The sequence below is a fragment of the Balaenoptera ricei genome, chromosome 6 (assembly GCF_028023285.1).
Source record: "Balaenoptera ricei isolate mBalRic1 chromosome 6, mBalRic1.hap2, whole genome shotgun sequence".
Lineage (NCBI taxonomy): Eukaryota > Metazoa > Chordata > Mammalia > Artiodactyla > Balaenopteridae > Balaenoptera > Balaenoptera ricei.
In genome coordinates this window covers 619105-629981 of record NC_082644.1, presented here as the reverse complement: position 1 = coordinate 629981, position 10877 = coordinate 619105, and the positions used below count along the sequence as shown (strand labels likewise).

The following is a 10877-nucleotide window of genomic DNA, read 5'->3' as shown; positions in this document are numbered from 1 at the left end:
TTTGTAATGTATATAACATTGAATCACTATGTTGTACACTTGAAACTAATGTAATATTGTGTGTCAACTATATTTCAAATTTTAAAAAAAGGAAAAATGGAAAGCTGTATTGTTCATAAATAATTACAGGCCATTTCCCTGGAGAGTTTAGATGAAGAGCATGGAATTTCAGGATGCAAGGTTTCCCTGTAAGCAGCACTACTGAACAGATTTTAGACAGTTTTCCTTGTGTTTCTTTTTTTTTTCCTTTTTTTAACAGGGGAAAGCGCAAACGCAGTCCCCCACTACGACAAATTCTGCAGTCGAGTTTCCTACATTTGGGGAAATCGCAGGGGTCAGCACATCCAGAGTGCAGTGGATAAGCCTCAACCTGGGAAAACCACCTTCGTGATCATGGTATCTCCCCTGCCAGGTAAGTATCCTTGTGTTTCTTAACCATTATGGGTCGTTGGTTCCTTCAATGGCCTTCCTGTTCACAATATTTACACATATTCTTGTCTAGGGGCTCACAATTAGAGCATAAAGTTTTGTTCTTTTTTTTTTTTCCTGTAGAGGAGTTATTTTGCCTAGAGAGCCAGAAATTTCTATCAATTATCAGCTTGTTTATTTTCTAAATCTTTCCAAAATGTCCTTTCACACTTATTGGAATGAGGAGGTGATGGTTAAAGGGTTCAAAGTTTCATTACGCAGATAAATAAGTTCTGGAGATCTGCTATACATCACAGTGCCTACACCTAAAAATATGGTAACACTTATTTAAAATATGCTAAGAGGATAGGGCAGATCTTGTGTTACATGTTCTCATCACATCAAGCAGTAACAACAACAATAATAACAATAATATTATAGGGGGCAGAATGAAGCTTTGGAGGGTGATAGTATGTTTATGGCCTTGATATTGATGATGGTTTCGTGACCTTGGTATTAATGATAATTTAGTGTCTATATACTAATCCCCAAACTCACTGAGTTGTATGCATTAAATATGTACAGCTTTTCTTTTGCACAGCAAAGGAAACCATAAACAAGATGAAAAGACAACCCTCAGAATGGGAGAATATATTTGCAAACGAACCAACTGACAAAGGATTAATCTCCAATATATACAAGCAGCTCATGCAGCTCAATATCAAAAAAACAAACAACCCAGTCCAAAAATGGGCAGAAGACCTAAATAGACATTTCTCCAAAGAAGACATACAGATTGCCAACAGACACATGAAAGGATGCTCAATTTCACTAATCATTAGAGAAATGCAAATCAAAACTGCAATGAGGTGTCACCTCACACTGGTCAGAAAGGCCATCATCAAAAAAATCTACAAACAATAAATGCTGGAGAGGGTGTGGAGAAAAGGGAACCCTCCTACACTGTTGGTGGGAATGTAAATTGATACAGCCACTATGGAGAACAGTATGGAGGTTCCTTAAGAAACTAAAAATAGAACTATCATATGACCCAGCAATCCCACTACTGGGCATATACCCTGAGAAAGCCATAATTCAAAAAGAGACATGTACCACAGTGTTCATTGCAGCTCTATTTACAATAGCCAGGACATGGAAGCAACCTAAGTGTCCATCGACAGATGAATGGATAAAGAAGATGTGGCACATATATACAATGGAATATTAGACATAAAAAGAAACGAAATTGAGTTATTTGTAGTGAGATGGATGGACCTAGAGTCTGTCATACAGAGTGAAGTAAGTCAGAAAGAGAAAAACAAATACCGTATGCTAACACATATACATGGAATCTAAAAAAAAAAAAAGAAATGGTTCTGAAGAACCTAGGGGCAGGACAGGAATAAAGACGCAGACGTAGAGAATGGACTTGAGGACGTGGGGAGGGGGAAGGGTGAGCTGGGATGAAGTGAGAGAGTGGCATGGACATATATACACTACCAAATGTAAAATAGATAGCTCGTGGGAAGCAGCCGCATAGCACAGGTAAATCAGCTCGGTGCTTTGTGACCACCTAGAGGGGTGGGATAGGGAGGGTGGGAGGGAGACGCAACAGGGAGGGGATATGGGGATATATGTATATGTACAGCTGATTCACTTTTTTATACAGCAGAAAGTAAAACACCATTGTAAAGCAATTATACTCGAATAAAGATGTTAAAAAAAAAATGTCTCTTAGCTAAGTAAAAATTTTAAGAGGGCTTACCACTTAATCTTCTCTACTAAAAATAATGTAAACTCTTCCGTGATAGATTATCTCACAAAATAAAAGTGACTTCCCCATGTTAAAAAAAAAAAATGTACAGCTTTTTATAAGTCCATCTTACCTCAATAAAATGATTTTTTAAAAAAAGAAGCTAGGCACAAAGGACCTCACACTGTACGATTACATTCGCATGAAATGCCCAGAGAAGGCAAATCTACAGATATAAAAAGTAGATTAGTGGTTGCCAAGGGCTGGGGAGGATAGGAGACCCAGAGGTGATAGCAAACGGATGCAGTTTCTTTTAGGGACAATGAAAATGTTCTAAAATTGTTTGTGAGAATAGATACACGATTCTGTGAATACATCAAAAACCATGGCATGACACTTTTTAACGGGTGAATTTTATGGTATGTGAATTATATCAAAATGAAGTTGTTAATAAAAAGAATTCTACCTCCATCTTACTTTTTTTAAAATGAAACATAAAATTCACATTTTTTTCCTAAATTATAAAAATTGCTTTCAGGGAGCACCTTAAATTGTTATCGGTTTTAAAATTTACATCACATTTCTAGAGCCATCATGTCATTATATTTATATTCAAAATGCATGGTATTTCTAGATTATCTTGTTCTCAAAATAAATTCACTACCTGTTCCAAAAATTCAAGGAAAAAATCATCAATTAGTTATAAAAAACTGTATTATAAATTCAATTATTTGACTGCAGTTAGGATTTTCATAATTAAAGATAGAATTGTATTACTGATTGTGCTAATATCAGAATATTAGCCATTAATGATTTTGTTTATTATGTTATTGATGAAATAAAAGCAAGCTCTCTGCTATCATATGTAAGCGCTAAGAATCTTTGTATGCAAGCTCTAAGTCAAAAGACTGAAATATTTTCTGAAAGAAAACAAATGGAATTGGAAACAGTGTTACAAGAGAAGAGCCAAATCTGACATGTTGGATCTGCTTCTTTTACTTTAACCTTTGCTTTCCCGCTGCTTTTGTTCACTAAAAGGATACTGTGTATACATAATGTCCTGCCTCAGGGAACCCTGCCCCTCTGCCTGAATGTTAACCCAAAGTGCCTTTGTTCAGGGAAACATCCGGACCCTGTCCATCTGCGGATGGCTGCGAGAAAGAAGAAATTAACACATCCCCTCCCGGACGCTGGCCATTCCAGGTGATATTTGCAAAACTTATGGCCTTTTACTTTACTTCCCCATCTCCCCTTCTCTGTGCTATAAAAGAAACTGGCATCCAAACCCCGAGAAGATGGTTATTTTGAGACTTTAGTCTGCCGGCTTTCCCAATAAAGTCGTATTCGTGCCTCAATACCTCGTCTCCGATTCATTGGCCTGTCCTGCGGCAAGCAGAGCGAGCTTGGACTCGGTAACAATAGCAGTCATCTTAGCTAAAATTGGTACCTGTATTTAACTTACACAGGTATATCATTATTATTTTTAAAATGCTGTTTCTTAATTAAATGAACTGTAAATTGTATTTCTTCCTATGTTTTTGACCACATAATGCTTTCTCACTTTCACCTGAGTTAAACAGTTCTAGTCATTACTTAGTGTAGTTCCTAAGTTCCTAATCTAAATATGGAAATGCAGGAAATAAGCTAAAGCAGGAAATGAAGGGGGGGCGGGGGGGAGGTCAGGAGCGTGGGGAGAGTTGTGATTTTGAGTTTGGTGTCAGAAAAAGGAGGTGCAACACCTCAGTGAGATATTAAGGAGGAGAGAAAGGACAGATCTCCACCGGAGCAGCATTCCAGGCAATGAGGTTCAGCGAGTCCAAAGAACCTGCAGTGAGAGTAAAGTCTGGGGACGCGGGGAAGCAAATCCCATAAAGCCTTACTTATCAGTTTATGCAGAGGCTTCCGCAGACCCAAATAATGCAGGGCCCTGTAAGAGATGTGCCGCCCTCTAGGACTGAACAGGAAGCCGGCGGCAATTTGAGCAGCTAAGTGACAAGGTGCGACTTAACCACAGGTGAGTTAAAAACTTCTGTAGTAACCTAAGAGGAAGAGGGTGATGGCTTGGATACGGGTGAATCAGGGGAGGTAGTGATGTGTTTTGAAAGAAAACCCAACTGGATTGGTTATGGGGTCTGAGTAAAAGAGGGTAATCCAGGAAAACTCTTTAACACTTCTGACCAGAGCAACTAAGATTAGATCTGGCTGTAAACTGAGACAGAAAAATCTGCAGGAGGTACAGATTTGGGGTAGAAAGATAGGAGTTTATTTTTTAATGTGTTGGGCTGAGATATCAATTAGACATGCGAGTGATTACTTGGAAAAAAAGTAGCAAAGCTTGCCTCAAATTCTGCGGAGATGATTAGTTCGGAAATATGATTTGGGAAGCATTAGCATATCAATGGCATTTAAAGCTTTGGGGTAGGATGACATTGAGACAGAAAGAGAAGAGAGAAGGACCAAGGTCTGAGGACGGAGCTTTGGGGCACCTCAGTGTTTAGCAGATTGGGGATGAGAAAGAACACGTGCAAGAACCAGAGAAGGAGGGACCTTGTAGTGGGCACAACTGGAAGAGAGATTTCCTGGAATCAAAGTGAAAAAAAATATTTTAAATGGAGGAAATAGTCAAACACAGGCATGTACATGAAGATTCAAGGAAGGTGAGGTTGGACAAGAGTCAGTGCAGTGATTCAGAGAAAAGAGGAAAAAGAGTAACTGGAAACAGTGACGACGACTCTTTAGGGAAGGGAAGAGAAAAGGGGTTTTAACAGACAGTCGTGGAATAGGACGCAGGTCCTGGGGCCTGGTCGATGCGCAGGTGCAGTAGCACGAGGTTGTGGGAATCTGTATTTTCTCAGTGAATTGGGTGCCGAGTCCCTCAGAGTGAGGATGGAGTTGCAGGTTTCAGAGGTTTGAGAAGAGAGATGAAATGATTTTCCGTAAAAGGAGAGAGTGAGAGGGCTGGCGGCTTGCAGTACAATTACTGGACAGCAATGAAGATTGATTCAAGGTTCGAAGTCCTGCATTTAGAGATCGTCAGCACGTTTGTGTGTTTTGCTCTAATTATATTTGGCTGCATAAGTGTGGGCGTGGGCTGGGGGAGATTAAATTCTAAACACAGCTTTGGCTGGTGTGCATGGGAGAGAGAACCTGAGGCAGAGCGCGGAGGGCACAGGAGACACTTTGGGAATTTAAGCTGTTTATGGAGAACAGTGACACTGAGGGAACAGAGAAAACTTGTTAGGATCAATGATTTGTAAATCCCAGTGGGCTCTACAGCTCACATAACCGAGCAGGACCCTACGGGGCCTTCCCAGAATAGCCCCCCCACCCATGTCCTCCGCCTGCCTTTTGTCTGTAGAAAATCTTTAGTCAAAGAATACATTTAATCAGAGAAGTGAGAAAATGCAGAAAGAAAGGAGAACAGTCAAACAAGACAAAATAATAATAGTTTAGCCCTTGAACAGAGTCAAGGACTTTTGGTTCCTCCTCGAGGGCTGTAGATAATATTCTGAGCCATGGCCTTCAAGCTGTTTTGCAGATACTGAAGCTCCCACCAGGTGGGAGAAGTTAACTGCATGCTGCCCACAAGCACGCAGACCCCAGACCGGCTGGAAGCAGAAGATTGATGATGCTGATTCCCAATGACCTCACCAGCAGCCAATCAGAAGAGTGTCCACCAGCTGACCACGCCCTGCTCCTTGAACACTGTAGGACCCATCACTACCCCCTCCAGGGCGGGTCACACGGTCTTGAGGGCATTAGCCTGCTGTGGCCCCCTCTGCCTGGCAAAGCAGTAAAGCTATTATTTTCTAGTTCACCCAAAACTGTCTCCGAGACTGTCTCCGAGATTTAATCTGTCATGGATGTACAGAGGCCGAATTTCATAAATAAGTACGCATATGTGAAGTAGTATGTGTAATTTCCATTTTTAGATGACAAAAATCGAGACTGAAATTTTAGGTGAGATCTCTGTGCAACAGCTCATATCAAAGACCAAACCGAAGACAGCTCTGACCCCGCACTCACTGTTTTCCCACAAGGTTAAGCCTAATTCCTCTGCAATAACAATGAAAAATGTCTTCTGAAAATATTTGAATTTTAAAAGATTACCACTTTGACATTTTCCACAATGACAGACCCAAGCATTGTTTTAGCAAACAACCACTTTGAGCAGACATTGCTTGACTTGATAATCTCTCAGCTGAGTGTCTTTATACCCAGTTCTAAATGCCTGTGAATGTTTTACTTTAGTTCTAAAGCATGGTTGAACAATAACAGCTTTTACAAACGTGGCCCTATTTGGCTCTTTCTTGACATATTGGCAATGCCTCATGGCAACTGAACCATCTTTACTAACCTCTCAGTCACTTGAAAAAAGTAGATTGATCACTGGTAAAGTGCAACACTGATCGACCGCTATACATGAGCATTTGTTAGGCTTATTATTTCCCCAATCCTGCAAACTCCAAACTGCTTCAGAGTTAGGACTTGGAAACTGGGACTTGTTAGCTGGAGTAGGATTAGCCCCTCATGCTCTACTTCTTGCCCAATGGCCAGAGACAGATTGGTCTAGAGGGGAAGGGACATGTATTCAGGGAAACTAATTAGAAATTAGGACAGAAGGAAAGGCAACACTGTAATGATTTAAAGTGGTTCTGCATGGTGGGTTTTGTTTAAAAAAAAGAAAAGAATGAAAACCCAAAATCCTGTTCCACCAGCCTCTTCGGGCATCAAGCCTGCGGCCGGCACAGAACATCTGTGATTAACCCCGGGAAACTCCACTCAGCACGTCTCCGTGCAGTAATTTACATAGTGTTCATTAATTTATTACAACCGCAAAAGTCAACAACGCTTTCCACAGGCATCTTTGCTGTTTGCTATGGTGAAAAGCACGTAGAATCTGAGGTGCTACAACTCAGTTGAAGTGTGACTTTCCATTCAAAAGCTTCAATTCACTCATCTGTACAATAAACTTAATTACGGGTAGTGTGGGCCTACCTAGCTCACAAGATCGTTTTAAGAATCAAATGAGGTAATTTATACACAAGAGAATTTTAGGGAAACCATACATCCAAACAATTCCAGTTGTTGGTATTTTTCAGGAGGAAGTAATGAGCATACAATTTCAGATTTATATTTAAAGTTATGCTTGCATAATAGTTTAAAATAGGTTTTTAAAAAAATATAGCAATATGCATGCCTCCGAGCAGGAATCTGATGTAGTGGAATACTGTAGAGAGATAGCAGGAAACTATGTATATATCTACACACACACACACACACACACACACACACACACATATCAGATATTAATTGTGGCTTTTTCTCTGGGTAGTGGAATCATAGGAAATGTTTAAAATTTTCTGTTCACTTTGCAGTAAGTTATGACTTTTCCCCCATATATGTATAACTTTTATAATTAAAAAAGAGACTACTTGGAAACAAAATCAGTGTTTCATTGTAAAATGGCATTTAGATAGCTCTCCCCAGAATTTCTATTCTACAAAATTTCATTATTCAAGGCTTGGAATAGAACAGTAAGGACATTTCCTAAGAGCTATCAGAAGAAAAGTATGTTTAGCAAAATCACTGCCATTCCGAGTAATCATACCAGCAAAAGAAAAGGATTTTTTTTTGGTTTCTCATCATCATAAGTTTAAATTAAATTCTCTCTTCTTTTTATTTCTTTGTTCTCATATCAGTTTTGTTTCTGTCTCTATGGGAACTCTAAGAAAATACAGAAAGAATTGGTGTAGTTGGAACAAACACAACAAAGAAATTCATTCCTTTAGTCCCTTTGTTGACTGTGATTGTCCAGCGCATCTCTATCTCTTCTGGTTCTTATGCTGAAATTCTTCACCTTCTCATTTTGTATTGCCTCTGCCACCTGAGACACCATGTCCTTCAGGACCCTCATTGTGAGGAGGAAAGGATTTGCTCTCCTGCACAATAGCACCAGCAGGAAAGTGAGTTTCATCCCTGCTAGCGTGTTTGGGAACCTGAGGTAAAGAAAATGATGGTTCTCTGTTGTTCAACTCCTTTGTTTACTCCTTTTCTTTCTCCTTGATTGAAGCTAACGCTCTATAAATGTTACTATATTCTATAAAGGCTACTTAGCAAAAGGTTTTAGGTGTTCTTTTCTATTGAACCTCAAATGAGAGCCTTTAAAAGTGTAAATTCTCTCTGCAGGTAATGTAACACCAACACATGTGTATGTATATATATGTGTGTGTGTGTGTATGATATATATGATATATCACACAGATACACACAAATACACACACACACTCTGCCCAGAGTGTGGACTTATAATAGCAAAAATCTCGATGAAATTATTTAATATGTACCATTTTCCAAAATATGCACTGTTGAAAATTAGTTGCATAGAAAGATGGTAGCTGAAAATATCCACTGACACATAATAGATAAACTATAAGGAATTTTAAAAATGATGCATATAAATTCAATATATAAAAAGAAAAACAGAATAAAACAATATAATAGCATCCTTATGCATCAACAAAAAATAAACAGAATAGCCAATACCATAATAAAGATGAAGGCCCAGAGAGAAAAGGAGATGTGTATAAGAAGGTTGAAGATTTGTACAAGATTAATGAGTAGAATTTATAATTCTATATAAAACAATAAGTAATAGATTACTAATAAAATCAGCAATAGCTTCAATGAATCAAATTCATATCATGCAAACAATGACTATGGAGACAGTTCTCATATTCTGTACAATTCAGAGAAAAGACACTGCCTCTATTTCATACTAGTTTTTTCAAGGATTTTGTGCACAGTCTTAGAAGACAGAGAGGGTGTCCCCCTCCAGTACAGAGGTCAGGCACGCTTACTGTCCAGTAGGAAACACCGGCTTCCCTGAGTTCTGTGCTCTACTCCTGTAACACAGCCCCTGCCTGTGTAGGAGGCACCTGGACCTCCTTGAACTGCCCTGTGAGTTCTGGGGTTCGCAGAGCCCTGGGCCACAAGAGAACATGTGAGATATTCTGGCCTCTACTACTGCTCAGACTAACAACGTCCTTTGTTTCTGACCCAAGATTCTAATGTCTCAGCAACCCTGAAACTTCCACAGGCTGACTTGTGAGTTTGCAAGTCGTATAAAAATCTCAGACCCTTCATACTTTTGGCATGACTTTTACAGAAGAAAACAAAATGAAAGTCAGAGCCACATACATTATTATGAGCATATCTGTAAAAAACATTGTGGAGTGAAATAAGCAATTAACACAATTTAATTGCTTATACAATGTCTTAAAATGTGCAAAATGTACTATATATATATTTTGAGTATATTCATATAAAATAAATGCATAAAATAACTCATACCTGTGATTGACACCCAAGGCTAGAAAAAGCTAGAACAGAATCAAAAAACAGTACCCAGGAAACTTCCAAACTTCCAATCCATTTGTAATTTTTCTGATTAAAAACATCCAGGGGCCAGGGGATGGGGTGTGGGGAGGGGGAATAGGGAGTTAGTGTTTAATGGGGACAGAGTTTCCGTTTAGAAAGCTGAAAAATTCAGGAGATGGATGATGGTGAGAGTTGCACAACAATGTGAATGTACTTAGTGCCACTGAGCTGTACGGTTAAATTAGTATGTTTTATATTATGTGACTTTTACCACAGTAAAAAAATTTTTTTTTTAAATCTAGAGGACTTGTTTTCTGATCTGACATGTAAAGAGATGGGAAGCCGTCACTCCTATCTTCACAACGAGAAAAAAGCTGAACAAACAGAACATCAACCCTCTTCTCAGACCTTTTAGAAGACTGAGGTCATCGGAAAAACTGTTGCCACAAAAACTGGAGAGACAGGTAAATAGAGAGAATCACAGTTTGTCTGGAACAGAATCCCCAGAGCAGAAGCCTGCCACTGGGGCCGGAAGAGACACTCAAACTATAACTGATAAATTGCTGGACGCTTCATGAGCTGGAGACGTAAAACCTGGGGAGGTGGGTCTGAGGGAGGGGGTGTTGGGAAGGGCTCAAAACCCATCAGGAACTGCCCAAATCTGAAGCATTGACATCACCAAATGCTGCTGAGGATGTGGAGCAGCAGGAACTCCCATCACTGCTGGTGGGAATGCAAACTGGTCCAGCCACTCTTGGAGACAGTTTGGTGGTTTCTTACAAAAATAAACATACTCTTACCATAAATTCAGCAACTAGGCTCCTTGGTATATACCTAAAGGAGCTGAAAACTTATGTCCACACAAAAACCTGCCCAGGAATGTTTATAGCAGCTTTATTCATAATTGCCAAAACTTGGAAACAATCAAGAGGCCCTTCAGTAGGTGATGGGTAAATAATCTGTGGTGCATCCAGAAAATGGAAGATTATTCAGTGTTATAAAGAAATGAGCTATCAAGCCATGAAAACATATGGAGGAAGATTAAATGCATATCACTAAGTGAAAAAAGCCAATCTGAGAAGGCTACTCGCTGTGTGATTCCAATTATGCGACATTCTGGAAAAGGAAAAACTAGGGAGACAGTAGAAAGATCAGTGGTTGCCAGGGGCTAAGGGGGAGGGGATGAATAGGTGGAACACAGAGGATTTTTAGGGTGGTGAAACTATTCTGTACAATAGTATAATGGTGGACACGTCATTAAATGTTTATTTGTCCAAACCTATAGGATATGCAACACCAAGAGTGAGCACTAAGGTAAACTCTGGACTCTGGGTGA

The 10877-nt window shown here is 39.5% G+C and overlaps 1 non-coding gene across 1 annotated transcript; it reads right to left on the bottom strand.

Moving 5' to 3' along the window:
- Positions 1-256: 256 nt before the first annotated feature.
- LOC132368318 (U1 spliceosomal RNA) lies at positions 257-420 on the bottom strand. Its single transcript, XR_009504055.1, has one exon. It is a non-coding gene; the product is annotated as a U1 spliceosomal RNA (small nuclear RNA).
- Between the last annotated feature and the right edge of the window lie 10457 nt (positions 421-10877).